The 14,821-nt window shown below is 40.4% G+C and overlaps 1 protein-coding gene across 2 annotated transcripts in view; it reads right to left on the reverse strand.

The window, feature by feature from the left end:
• CDH12 (cadherin 12) overlaps nucleotides 1–14,821 on the reverse strand; it is a 919,272-nt gene that overhangs the window by 343,203 nt on the left and 561,248 nt on the right. Inside the window, exon 3 of one of the 2 annotated variants that reach the window (XM_050937418.1) lies at nucleotides 1,443–1,586. The gene's annotated coding sequence lies outside the window, so the exon portion shown is untranslated. Of the gene's footprint in view, nucleotides 1–1,442; nucleotides 1,679–14,821 lie in introns of those variants that run through there. The other variant, XM_050937417.1, reaches the window with a different exon arrangement.

The raw sequence follows: 14,821 nt of genomic DNA on the forward strand, positions 1-14,821 counted from the left end.
CCAGCCATGAAAAGCTGATGGGACAAGCAGTAAACTTGTAGATAACTGAAATTTTCCTGAACAACTTTTGTTTCAGGGGGTGGGGAGATTAAGAAAATCTCTCCAAAAGTGTGTTTACATATTTAATGTATGACAAAATGCTATTAATGCTATTGAAAATAATGGTACCTGATAAATTATATATGGATATATATATTGATGCCTGCTAAAATGATTTTAATGATATTTACAACACTATTGGCTGAAAAATAAGGACATTTAATCACACTTTTAAAAACTACTTACTTTCATATGAATATATGTTCATATGAAAGTAAGATATGAAATCAATTAGCTTTCCATTGATCTCACAGGGATTTTTCTCTTTATTATGATAGAATTTTAAATGAACATTTTATGTTTCCTATTTTCTTCTTTTTATTGCTCTCCCAAGTAACATTCTTAATACAACAGATCTTACTTTGGGTCTCTCGCTGGATTACAAAGTTTGGACAGTTTAACCAGCTTCTCACATCTAGCTCCTGACTACGTGGACATTAAGTATGGACTGAGTTGAGACCATCAAATTCAACTCACTTTAGACACATTAGGCTGGCAGGCTAACAGCAGTTACTGTAAACATCCCTGACTTTTTCTTAAGAATACATTTAATCTTTTGAGACATCTTCTTTTACCTGCTCTCTGTTCTTTTACAAATAAACATCTTAATCATCAGTTTCTTTCTTTCTTTCAACATGCCATGCTGCTTCCATCACTCTATGAAGGTTCAGTCCCCATCCTTTCAATCAAAACAATGATTCATGTCAGACTACTTTTTCGCTGAAAGCTATAGATTTAATTCTCTGACCACTCACATAAGAAACAGCCATCCTCCCCAGCCTAGCTGCTAGTCCTGCACTGGAAACTGTTCAAAAACATGTCAGATGCTTAGTATAATATCTCAGACTCCTCAATGCCATTGCTAAACTGGGAAGCTGCACACATATTCTCAACTCACATTTGAAATACCCCTTTCTCATTTAAATACCGTGGAACTTTGAAGCCTTTAGACCATAACTTTCCACTTTAGCATGAACAAAACCTCTTTAATCAAAATTAAGTTATCTTTGCCTTGCAGACTCCTTTAAATATATTAAGGGCAAAGAAGAAAGATAGTGTGTTTTCCCCCTTCTTTCCCACCCCTTCTTATTTCTAATTATTTTTGCAAGATTCAGAAGACCATCTGATCAGAAATATTTCCAACGGTTCAAATGAATCTGTCTAACAATCTTATTCTCTTAAAACAATAGTTCCATTATGGGACACTTATCTCTAAACTAAGGCTTTTACTGACATAACAAACGGACTGTCTTGCTGCAGTGCAGAATGTCAGTTTACTCAGTTAGAACTTTCAATACAGAAATTCAGCATGATGCAGTCCCCCCAGATAAAGCAGCACTTACCTTAATTGAAATCCTTTCTCTGATAGAGCTGAGGCATCAGTCAAATCAGCAGTGATTTGGGGGCAATCTAAGTTTTCAATCAACACCCTCCAGGTAGCCGCATACTGTACTGCCTTTTTTCGTTTCTGTTGAACTCCTCACTGTCTAAAAGAGAGAGAGAGAGAGAAGCTGAAATCCACAGAGGTTCCCAGTGAGTGAGAGAAAGAGTACCAAAGCACTGTTTCTTAACATGAGATTCTCAGCAAATGTGCTCAGGTCTGGAAGATCATGTAACTGCTGTGATAGGCTCCTGTCATGTCCCGGGAGCTGTGGGATGATCATTGACCTGATTAGCACTGAACACTCCCCACATGCAGAGAAAGCATTGAGAGGATTGGTGAGTTGCAAGGGAATTTGGAAAGGCACCAGGGCCGCTTGGGAATCTTTTCTCTTTCAGCCTAATGGATATGCTGCAGCTGAGGCTGTAATTTGTGAGGAGGTTATGCACAATGTTAACTGTCTAAGGACTTAAACAAATATGCTTTTGCATGCTGTTTCTCAAGCTGCATCATCATTCAACATAAGGTACATCTGAGTAATTAGAGACCGATGTAGCTGTTTTGTAATATGAGGCTCACTGTATGTAATGTTCTGTAATCTGAGAGATAAAATAGATTCATACACTTGCCTATGACCCTGGAAAACAGAGCTCAGTTCCAGCCTAGAATAGATGAAATGAGTTTGATGGGCTTGTGTTAGCCCCCAGACTTGTCTATGTTAAAAAAAAAGCAGGCTAGACATAGTAAATAATCATATTTGATAGCTTAAATAAAACAGATTAAGAACGCTGAATTATTATTTCATTACAGAAGGGCCCCTTCAAAGAAGCAATGTGCAGAATAATTTAAGAAGCAAACATAATATAAAGCAACTAAACTTTACAGGGCTTGATTTGCCTCCCACACCACTGTAAATCAAGTATTGGTTAAAAACAACCTGGTTTAGAGTGGAGATGAGGGCAGCTATACAAAATATGTATCTATATATAACAAATGGAACAAAGAGGAGGATGATAGTAATGAATATAAATCAGAAGTGATAGAAAATTTATAATGGAAACAAAGCGACATGAGGAGAAATTTATGGCTAGCAGAGTAAAGGACATACACATGTAAAAAAAAGTTTTTAAAGTGTATTAGAAACAAACAAAAAATCCTAACAGTAGAATTTGTGTATTACTAGATGGAAATGGTAGAATTATCAGTAATAATGCAGAAAAGGCAGAAGTGGTCAATAAATATTTCTGATTTGCATTTGCGGAAAAAAGAGATTATGCAGTCATGCATTATGCAGTTATGATAACACTTTTGCCATTCCACTACTACACCTCTACCCCAATACAACACTGTACTTGGGAGCCAAAAAATCTTACTGCATTATAGGTGAAACCACATTATATCGAATTTGCTTTGATCTGTTAGAGCACACAAACCCCACCCCCACAAGAACTGCTTTACCACATTATATCCAGACTCATGTTATACCGGGTCACATTATATTGCGGTAGAGGTATACCACAGGAGGATACTAAACAGGAGCTACAAAAGTCAGACTAAACTGCAAATCCAAATACCTTGCATCCAAGAGTTTTAGAAGAACTGGATGACAAGCTCATGGATCATTAATACTGTTTTTCAATAACTCTTGGAACACTGAGGATGTCCCAAGAAAGCTAATGTGCCAATATTCAAAAAGGGTAAACGGGATGACCTGGGTAATTGCAGCCAGGTCAGTCTGACATCAGTCCTGGGACAGATAATGCAACAGCTCACATGGGACTACATTCATAAAGAATTAAAGAAGGGTAACATAATTAATAGCAATCAACATGGGTTTATGGAAATTACATCCTGTCAGGCTAACTTGATATCTTTTTTTGATGAGATTACAAATTTGGTTGATAAAGGTAATGGTGCTGATATAATATGCATAGAGTTCTGTAAAGCATTTGACTTAGTACCCCACAATGTTTTGACTAAAAAACTAATCACATTAAATGGAATAAAAGCTGTCTAACTTACAGATCTCAAAATATCATTGTAAATTACACTACACTATTTCATATTTTTACCAATGACCTGGAAGAGAAATAAAATCATAACCAATAAAGTTTTCAGGTGACACAAGAATTCAGGGAATAATAACTAATGAAGAGGACAGGTCACTGACACAGAGCAATCTGGATAATACAATTTTTAATGTGGCTAATTGTAAATATATGTAACTAGGAATAGCGAATGCAGACTATAGTTACATGATGGGGAATGCTATCATGAAACGTAGTGATTCTGAAAAAGATTTTGGTATTGTAGGGGACAATCAGCGGAATATGTGGCCAAAAGGGCTAATACAATCCTTGGATACATAAACAGGGGAATCTTGAGTTGGAGTAGACGGGTTATTTTTCCTCTGTATTTGGCACTAGTGTGACTGCTGCTGGAGTACTGTGATCAGTTCTGGTGTCCAAAATTCAAGATGGATGTTGATAAATTTGAGACAGTTCAGAGAAGAGCCATGAAAATGATTAAACAATTAGATGAATGACCTTATAGGAATAGGCTCAAGGAGCTTAATCTATTTAGCTGAACAAAGAGATGCTTATGGGATGACTTGATTGCAGTCTATAAATACCTGCATGGGGAATAATATATAATACAGGGCTCTTTGCATACAAAGGTATAACATGATCTAATGTGTGGAAGTTGAAGCTAGACAAATTCAGACTGGAAATAACACAAACATTTTTAACAATGAAGGTAATTAGCCATTGGAACAATTTACTGATGGTCATGGTGGATTATCCATCATTGGCAATTTTAAAATCAAGATTGAATGGAATCATTTTCTGGAAGTTCTACAGTCTGTGTTATACAGGTGGTCAGAGTAGATGATTCCATTCATTTTCTGGCCTTGGAAATCTATGAATCTATGAAAATGTATGGTTTTAAATAGGTGGAAAACCATTGTAAGAAGAATCAGGCCCATTATTGTATTGTTCTTAATACACAAAACTCTACTGGTATATTTAATAACACCAGTTAAACAAAACTAGAATGCTGGACAGAAATTGAACAGATTGTGGCGGTCAGTCACTTTGTTTCAGATATGAGAACTTTGGCGACCATAGTCACCTGCTAAGTGCCTGCTCCTTGGATGACCTATCTGTCACTAGTCAACTAACAAGATTTCCCCCTGGGTGTTATCTTTGGAAGCACCTGGTCACTAAAAAGAGATGAGTTCAAAGAACATCTTCATTAGCACTGGCTGCCTGATGAGGGAACACCATATAGAAATAACTCTATGGATAAAGGAAGTCGGTATCATTATCTGGTAAGTAGAGGCCTGGAATAGTAATATTGTTCTGGAAAAGGGATGATCAGTGAAGTGGTAAAATTTGAAATGACTAAAATATTTAAGTTAGTCATAATTAAAGAAGACTGTGAGAAACTGCACTGGGACTTATTGTTAAGTAGGGCAGCCTAAATGTCATTAAATTCATTGCTGACAAACATAAGGTAATGCACATTAGAAGGAATAAATCTGAACCACTTGGACAAATGGCTGAGATCTAAATCTTTTAGGGATTCAGAGTACAGATCACAAGACTGGAAGCCAGCAGATTTGGGTTCTATTCTTGCATCTGCCACTAATCTGGTATGCGGACAAGTTACTTCATCTTTCTCTGTCTCATCCTCTGGTTTCTCATCTGTATTAAGAGGAAGTGTAATGTATCCTTCTTTGTACATGACTTTGAGGTTTATGCATGACAAGCACATAAGAAATGCTTCGTAGTAGTAGTAGTAAACTAACTATAACCACTCAAGTAAAAAGGTCCAATGGCAGCATTGTGAACAGCTCAATAAATTCAGTGCAGTTTTGTTCAAAAGAAGAGACAACGTATTTGGATGTATAAAGAATGGTATGAAAAATAATAGTGAAAATTGTCTAAAGTCATTATATGTAATTAATGACACACCTTCACCTGAAATACTAGGTTCATTTCTGGTCACCCATCACAAAAAGCAAACAAACAAAAAAAAATGTAGAAATAGACCCCAGGGACAAAAATGATCAGAAGAGAGGAAAGACTTCCACAGGAGTAGAGAGTATAAATATATAGCATAATAAATGGTATAGATAAAAAATGGATATTCCTTTTTACCCTTCTTTGTACTACGAAAACAATAGGACATTAAATGAAAATTAAAGGTAACAATTATAGAAAGAGAAAAGGAAATTTTTTTTTTCACAATCCATAATTAATCTTTAGAACTCTGCCAAAAGATATCATTGAGGCCAAGAATTTAGCAGAACTCAAAAAAAAAAAAAGGATTAGTGAAAATATGGTTAGTGAAAATATTTATATTAGCATTAAAATATATAAAGGATATAAGTCTATAACATAAGAATGGCCATACTGAGTCAGACCAGTGGCCCCCCTAGCCCACTATCCTGTCTTCCAACACTGCCAGATCTAGCTGCTTCAGAGGGAATGAACAGAGAAGGGCAATTATTGAGTAATCATCCTCTCCTGTCCAGTCCCCACTTCTGGCCATCAGAGGCTTAGGAACACTCAGAGCATTGGGTTGCATCCCTGACCATTTCAGCTACTAGCCATTGAGGGACCTACTCACCATGGAGTTATTTAATCCTTTTTTGAACCCAGTTATACTTTAGTCCTTCACAGCATCCTCTGGTAACAACTTTCCAAGTTTAACTGCATTGTGTGAAGTACTTCCTTATATTTGTTTTAAACCTGTTGCCTATAAGTTTCATTGGGTGATTCCTAGTTCTTGCGTTATGTGAAGTTATATGCTCTCACGCTTAAGGGTATAAGCCAATTATTAACAGCGAGAAGTTAGGGGGAAAAATCATTTTTGGGCGAGTGATTCCATAATTCCAATTACAAGATTTATTGCACTTTTTTCTGAAGCATCTGATATTGGCCACTGTCAGAAGCAGAATGCCAGAGAGGATGGACCACTGGTCTGGCTCAGTATGGTAATTCCCCAATTCCTATTTCAGATACCCTTGATGTTGACTTTTAGTAGCAATCATTATTGTCTTAGAAAATAACCTGGCCTACTACTGTGCTTTAGTACTTTGATTTATTAATAGTAAAGCTTCAAAGCAAACCACTATATCACTGTTCAGGTTACAGAACTCACAGTCAGAGGCTATTAGGTATTCATTTTTCATTAAAAATTACTTTGATTATTATGGCTACAGCATTTCATCAGATAAGTGATAAATGTTGATGAATATTCTTAAGACAGACATTTGTTTGGATGGGAAGAGCAGATGTGATGTCAGAATAAATACAGCAATGATGGGCTGGCCTGGTGGGAGTGTACTGCACTTCCATTTGGGAAACCTATTTTCAATTTGCAGATTTCTTCCTCCTTAGCTAAGAGGGGTGAGGAGTATGATGGATGGGGTACACTAAACACTTGACAGCAGGCTGAATGACTCACAGAGGGACTCCAAAGTGGGTATTGTCTAGTCCATCTTGGCTAGAAGGATGGTGACCATGTGTTACCTGAAGGAGTGACCTCGAATAAAAATATAACAAACAAAACAAAACAAAACAGTTTTAGTCAACAAGCTCTTTTTCTCAAAGGTTAGTGTAAATCAGAAAATAAAAAGAAAATATCCTTCAGCTTGCGCTTCAAGCCAGTCCTGTAACCCCTGGACGTGGAGTCCTCCCTTTTCAAGGGTATTCTTCTCTTTTTATCTTCCAAGTAGTCATTCTTTTAGCCTTTCCCTGTGCATGGAAAGGGCAAAGGTCAGATGGGATTAACATCTTGTTCACTTGGACCTGCAACCTGCAACACCATTGTCATAAACAGATAGCTAAGGGTTAATGTCTCTTTCACATGGAAAGAAGTAACCTGAAACACCTGACCAGAGGACCAGTCAGGAAACAGGACTTTTTAAAATCTGGGTGGAGGGAAGTTTGTGTCTGAGTTCTTTGTCTTCTGCCTGTCTCTCTCTCGGCTATGAGAGGATTTCTGTTTCCTGCTTTCTAATCTTCTGTTTAAAAGTTGTGAGTACAGAGATCATAAAACAATAGGGGTTATTTTTTTTCTTTTGTATTTACATAGTGTACTTGCTGGAATGTGTTAAATTGTGTTTTTTTGAATAAGGCTGTTTATTCATATTTCTTTTAAGCAATTGACCCTGTATTTGTCACCTTAATACAGAGAGACCATTTTTATGTATTTTTTCTTTCTTTTTATATAAAGCTTTCTTTTAAGACCTGTTGGAGTTTTTCTTTATTGGGGAACTCCAGGGAACTGAGTCTGTGCTCACCAGGGAATTGGTGGGAGGAAGAAGTCAGGGGGAAATCTGTGTGTGTTAGATTTACTAGCCTGACTTTGCATTCCCTCTGGGTGAAGGAGGGGGGTGGGGGAGAGATTAGCTCTCTCTCCTTGTGTTTCCAGGACTGGAAATAGAGAGGGTGGAGTCCCTCTGTTTAGATTCACGGAGCTTGCTTCTGTGTATCTCTCCAGGAACCCAGGGAAGGGAAATGGTTTATTCCCCTTTGTTGTGAGACTCAAGGAATTTGGGTCTTGGGGTCCCCAGGGAAGGTTTTTGCGGGGACCAGAGTGCCCCAAAACACTCTAATTTTTTGAGTGGTGGCAGCTTTACCAGGTCCAAGCTGGTAACTAAGCTTAGAGGTCTTCATGCTGGAAAGTTAGTACGTACTGCTTTCCTCCGGGCGTCTTTTTTGGGAAAGGACCCAGAATATCCACAGCTACTCGCTGAAATGGGACCTCAATTATGGGGAGTGGCTGGAGAGGGGCCTTGACCTCGTCTTGAGGCTTTCCCACTCTTTGGCATACCTCACAAGACCGGACATACTTGGCAACGTCCTTGCCCATCCCCTCCCAGTGGAAGGACTTCCCCAACCGGTCCTTGGTTCTGTTCACCCCAGCATGGCCACTGGGATGATCATGGGCTAAGCTTAAGAGCTTCCCCCGGTACTTAGTTGGAACCACCAACTGTTTTTGCGGCTGCCATTGTTCCCGGTGTCCACCAGAAAGAATCTCCTTGTATAAAAGTCCTTGGTCTATAACAAACCGGGATCGATTAGAAGAGCTGAGAGGCGGCGGGGTGCTCCGTGCCGCCGCCCAAGCTTTCTGAAGACTGTCATCTGCTTCCTGCTCAGTCTGGAACTGTTCCCTTGAGGCTGGCGTTACCAGTTCTTCCTCAGACTGGGGACTTGGACTTGGTCCCTCTGGAAGCGATGTAGGTGATGGGATTGTTTCCATTGATGGTGAACCGCTCTCCGCTGGTGCACCTGAGGGTATTTCAGGCTCTGGCTGAGCCTTTTGGGTATGGCTGTCTGTTGCTTCTGCCAGTTCTGGCTCACTGGCGTTGAGTTTGAAGATGTGGTTGCAATTGCTGGTGCTGGTTGCTGTTCCAGTTCTGGGCCTGGGACTGGAGATGCTGTGGCTCTTTCAGTGGTTGGCATGGAATCTGGGTCCACTACCTCTGTCTGGGTCTCTGGTAACACAGACGGGGCGCCTGTGGACGGCTCAGGAACAGGAATGGGTCTGCAAGCTTGCCTGGTTTGGCTGCGTGTAACCATTCCCACTCGCTTGGCCCGCTTCACCTGGTTGGCCAAGTCTTCCCCCAGTAGCATGGGGATGGGATAATTGTCATAGACTGCAAAAGTCCACATTCCTGACCAGCCTTTGTACTGGACAGGCAGTTTAGCTGTAGGCAAGTCTACAGCTTGTGACATGAAGGGGTAAATTGTCACTTGGGCCTTTGGGTTGATGAATTTGGGGTCTACGAAGGATTGGTGGATAGCTGACACTTGTGCCCCCGTGTCTCTCAACGCAGTAACCTTCTTTCCGCCCACTCTCAAATTTTCCCTTCGCTCCAAGGGTATTTGAGAGGCAGCTGGGCCTGGGGATCTTTGGTGTGATGGTGGTGTAATGAACTGCACTCGGTTGGCGGTCTTTGGGCAGTTGGCCTTGATATGTCCCAGTTCATTACACTTGAAGCATCTTCCATCTGACTGGTCACTGGGTCGAGGTGAGTTACTGGAGACTGGTGAGGTGGAAGAATAGGGCATCTGTGGCTTTACTTGGGTTGTATGTGGGGTCTTTGGTTGTCCTCGGTTGTAGGGTTTATGGTCGGTGTGCCCTCTGGGGTATTCGTTCCCCTTGACAGTAGCTTTCTTGCTTTCTGCCACTTCCATCCATCTGACTCCAATCTCCCCCGCCTCGGTGAGATTTTTGGGTTTTCCATCTTGTATGTACCGTGTTACGTCCTCAGGAACACCATCCAAGAACTGCTCCATTTGTATGAGGAGGTGCAGTTCTTCCAAGGATTTAACATTGTATCCTGATATCCAGGCTTCATAATTTTTCCCAACGTAGTAGGCGTGTTTGGGAAATGACACATCTGGTTTCCACTTTTGGGTTCTGAAACGCCGACGGGCATGATCCAGGGTTATCCCCATTCTGTATCTGGCCTTGGTTTGAAAAAGTTTATAGTCATTCATGTTCTCCTTAGGCATTTCAGCTGCCACCTCTGCTAAAGGTCCACTGAGCTGTGGCCTCAATTCTACCATGTACTGGTCTTCAGAGATGCGGTACCCAAGATAGGCTCTTTCAAAATTTTCCAAGAAGGCCTCGGTGTCATCACCTGCCTTGTAGGTGGGAAATTTCCTGTGATGTGGAACAATCATTGGTGCAGGGTTGTTAGGATTGGCTGTGTTTTGCTTAGCCTTTTCTAATTCCATGGCCTGTCGGTGGGCTTCCCTCTGGAGTTCCAGCTGTTTTTGGTGGTCTGCATTTTGGCTGCTTGCTCTCTTTTGTAGGCTGCCTCTCTTTCTCTTTCTCTCAGCTCCATTTCTTTTTGTTTTATTTCTAGTTCCTGTATTTTTTTTTCCATCTCTCACCTGTGCTCGGCGTCTTTGATTTGTACTTCGGCCTCCATTTTTGTCTTGTTAGGCATGGTTCCTGTTTTCTTGTGTTGGGGTGCCCTCCGGTGTTTATCCTCTGAACTGCGGGTTCTTTGTTGCCTCCTGGGGTCTGCCTAGCAACAGTGCCTTTTTCCCTTTCTTCCTCTAGCTAATCTTTTCAATGTAAAGTAAACCAGAAAAAACACTTTATTTGCATGTGTATTGTGCTGGTAATGACTCTCAATGGGAGTGCTATTGTCACAAAAGACCCTTAATAGCTTCTTAACGGTTCCTTGCTTAATATGCAAGCCACAACTGCCAGAGAGAGCAGGAAAAAAAATTCTCTCTGGTTCCTTTTAAAACCAAACTGTTTCTCTCTGCTTAAAAGCCCCTAGCAGAGAAAAGAAAAATATAATATTCCTACTGGCTTCTGGATTCTATGTATCTCACCACTGCACATCATGTCATAACCTATTCCCAGATTTGGACCTTAGCGTCCAAAATATGGGGGTGAGCATGAAGACCTCCAAGTTTAGTTACCAGCTTGGACCTGGTAAAGCTGCCACCACTCAAAAAATTAGAGTGTTTTGGGGCACTCTGGTCCCCGCAAAAACCTTCCCTGGGGACCCCAAGACCCAAATTCCTTGAGTCTCACAACAAAGGGGAATAAACCATTTCCCTTCCCTGGGTTCCTGGAGAGATACACAGAAGCAAGCTCCGTGAATCTAAACAGAGGGACTCCACCCTCTCTATTTCCAGTCCTGGAAACACAAGGAGAGAGAGCTAATCTCTCCCCCACCCCCCTCCTTCACCCAGAGGGAATGCAAAGTCAGGCTAGTAAATCTAACACACACAGATTTCCCCCTGACTTCTTCCTCCCACCAATTCCCTGGTGAGCACAGACTCAGTTCCCTGGAGTTCCCCAATAAAGAAAAACTCCAACAGGTCTTAAAAGAAAGCTTTATATAAAAAGAAAGAAAAAATACATAAAAATGGTCTCTCTGTATTAAGGTGACAAATACAGGGTCAATTGCTTAAAAGAAATATGAATAAACAGCCTTATTCAAAAGAACACAATTTAACACATTCCAGCAAGTACACTATGTAAATACAAAAGAAAAAAAAATAACCCCTATTGTTTTATGATCTCTGTACTCACAACTTTTAAACAGAAGATTAGAAAGCAGGAAACAGAAATCCTCTCATAGCCGAGAGAGAGACAGGCAGAAGACAAAGAACTCAGACACAAACTTCCCTCCACCCAGATTTTAAAAAGTCCTGTTTCCTGATTGGTCTTCTGGTCAGGTGTTTCAGGTTACTTCTTTCCAGATGAAAGAGACATTAACCCTTAGCTATCTGTTTATGACAACCATCTTAAAGTGAAGTAACCTCAGGGCTTAATAGGAGAAATGGGGAGGGGAACCTCCTTGTCTTTCACTTCCCCAAAGTAAAACATAACTATAACAAACCTATTAAACTTCCCAATAAACTGCCCAAGCATTACTGAAGACAAACAATCTTCCTATTTTTGGGAAATTCAGCACCCAAACTTTTCCATGAGAGTTGGGAGCTGCCAGGCTGGCTACCTATCAGCAACACCTGGAAACTCCTCTTGCTGGTATTTGTAACTCTGGGGGCCAAGTGCCTAATCCTATTCATATTAACATCAACATAAAGCTCTAATTGACTTCAATAGTACAGGATTAAACCCCACAACCTCAGCAAGCATAAAATAGTATAGCTGCATTGACATCAGTACACATTTTACGCTAGATGAGGATCTGACCCTAGGACTGCAGCAACTTCTTACGAGATAGCACCATATATTCTGCTGGACTCCATACATCAGCACCCCTTGCAAAAGTTTCTAGTTTTTGATGTAGCCCATTTTATAGCCTCCTTTTCAAACTGCCTGGACTTCATGATGTACAGCCATCACGGGAAGCTTCTTTTGTATCTAGCAACACTGTCAGCATAAACATTCAGCACTTTAATTCATCTCCTTGTCCAACAAGCTGTTGAGGTTCAGTTAAAGATATTACCTAGTTGGAAGGGAGCATCTGGCTTCTAGCCACACTCAGTTGAAACTGCTTGACTCATCCACTTTTCCCTGCTGGTAGCTATAGGAATCTTGTTAACTCCAAAACACACTTGTCCTTATCTGCCTACTGCTCCTGAACACAATCCAGGAACAATCCTCACTAACATCCTTCTTTACCTAGGCCAGGCTTCTAAAAATAAGGGTAGTTGTACAAACAATTGCTGCAAGACTTATCGAATTATTTTATTTCATGACGTGAATTGAACTGGCACACGTTTGCTAAGCAGGGTGATATACTGAACCATACCAGTTCTGATGCCCTTGCTTTAATTCGCTGGGGGTTGGCCCACAATGTTGGAGACCTCCAAAGGGAAGAGACTCAGCAGGGATTTAAGAAAAGTTCCATGAGCTGCACGGAGAGAACACTTTGCAGATGCTAAAGCACGAAACCTCAGAGTAGGACAGATCTTGAAGTGAAGCTGATGTCGGAAGGCAAATGGTGGCTGGAACACCCAGCGCTCCAGGTTGAGTCAGGTTTTGGAGCACAGTCAATGAGAGGAGACTCAAGAGAAACAGGGAAGCATGAAAGGAATAGGGAGTGAAAGGAAACGAAGGATGGAGGGACTGGAGCAGCAGGGCTGGAACAATTTCTATAGTCTGGGTGCTGAGAGCTATTGAACCAACTTGTAAATCCTGTATACGATGGAAACCAGTTCAAAAAGTAGAAAGAGAGAGAGGAGGACTCAATAACAGAAAGAAAGGAGAGAGAGAAGGAGGCATCAGGAGAGGATGGAGAAAAAAAGACTGAGTGGCAGAAGTGTCGGGAGGCTGTAAAGAGGAAAAGATGAAAGGAGAAGAGGTAAGAATGGGACAGAAACCTATAATAAGAAGGAGATAGCCAAAAAAGCCATCCATGAAGAAAGAGAAAATGATGATGATGAAAGTGGGAAACAAAAATGGAAAAAGAAAACCACACACTGTTAAGGGTAGCAAATATTGTGGGTGCATGGGGAGGAGTTAATTTAATTATTCATGTATTTACATTGCTTTTCTTGTATTTCCTTGGCAGAAAATCAGAAAGAGAAAGGAGGAAAAATCTACTTTAATCCCAGGGTTGGCGGATATAGGAAATCTTTTGGTCAACTGAAGCTGGGAAGGAGTGCTGAGAACCTAAAGGCAGCAAATATTTTCTCTATGGGATGGGGGGAAGTGTATTACCAATGTTCTTAGTTCTCCAGGTCAGACATAGAGGGATTGGACAATCAGCAATGGATCTCTCTATTGGGCTAGGGATAAAACCCTCCCCAGCTAATAGCATTTACTCATTTTCAGACTAAAGTAGGTTGCTATTGCCTTAGGTTCATTTTTATTTTTGTTATGGGAAATTCATCCATTGTGTATCGTAAAAGATTTTTACAGTGCTGGTTCAAACCATCAATTAAATGGCAGATAGTGACAAAACCAATACAAACAATAGACAATTATTTGACTATGTTACATGCCTGGAGTACTATTTACAGCAGGATATTATAGAAGGCAGCTTTGGTGAAACATACTATCCTCTCTGCTAGAGAGAGAAAGCCTTATACAGGAACTCAGTGTTAGCCAGTGGAATGCACCCTCTGCAGGCAGGTGGAATTTTGTGTTTTATGAAGAGGGGGAGAGAGGAGGGAAATTTTTGCCAGGTAACTCATGTAAGAGGGATTTCTTGCTCCCTTGCATGAGTGTGAAGTCCAAGTTACAATTTTCTCCTAGGATTCTCCTAGGCATTTTTATAATCAAAGCCAGCTCTGCTACTTCCTGAGAATAATATATTAAATCAAACACATTTTAAGGGCCACATTTTAAGAGTCATAAACTATCATGCCAGTCCATTTTTTTTTCAGAGGAAAATCTAGGATGTTCAGCATTCTATAGCATGCAAAGAGGGTCATGTCTTGGGACGGGAGAGCACCTCTCCCTGACTTAAGGGTAAGAATATTTCAGGTATTGTTTGGTTTGTGTAAAGAGTCAAACCACTATTGGATAATAGATTCAAAACCTCAAGTACAGCAAACTTCCTAACAAATAAATATTGTACAATGGTGCTCCATGTCAGTAGGTATTTTTCATCCCCCAACCTTTTCTCACTTCCAACCCTCAACAATTTTCTTTTGTATCATAAGGTGTCTTTTCTTCCCTCAGACTTATTTTATATAATATCTCATCATTTATTTATTTTTCTTTCCTCTAAAACCCTCGGCAATCTTTCTTCAACACATTTTTTTATCCTTCTGGTATTTTCTTTTTCCATCTTGTTTATCTCTCTAATCTGCTTTCTGTCCAAATCTCTCCTCATCTCTTTTTTTCCCACCATTCTCCCATAATGCAATTTCCCCT

This window comes from Gopherus flavomarginatus, chromosome 2 (genome assembly GCF_025201925.1).
Source record: "Gopherus flavomarginatus isolate rGopFla2 chromosome 2, rGopFla2.mat.asm, whole genome shotgun sequence".
In the NCBI taxonomy this organism is placed as follows: domain Eukaryota; kingdom Metazoa; phylum Chordata; order Testudines; family Testudinidae; genus Gopherus; species Gopherus flavomarginatus.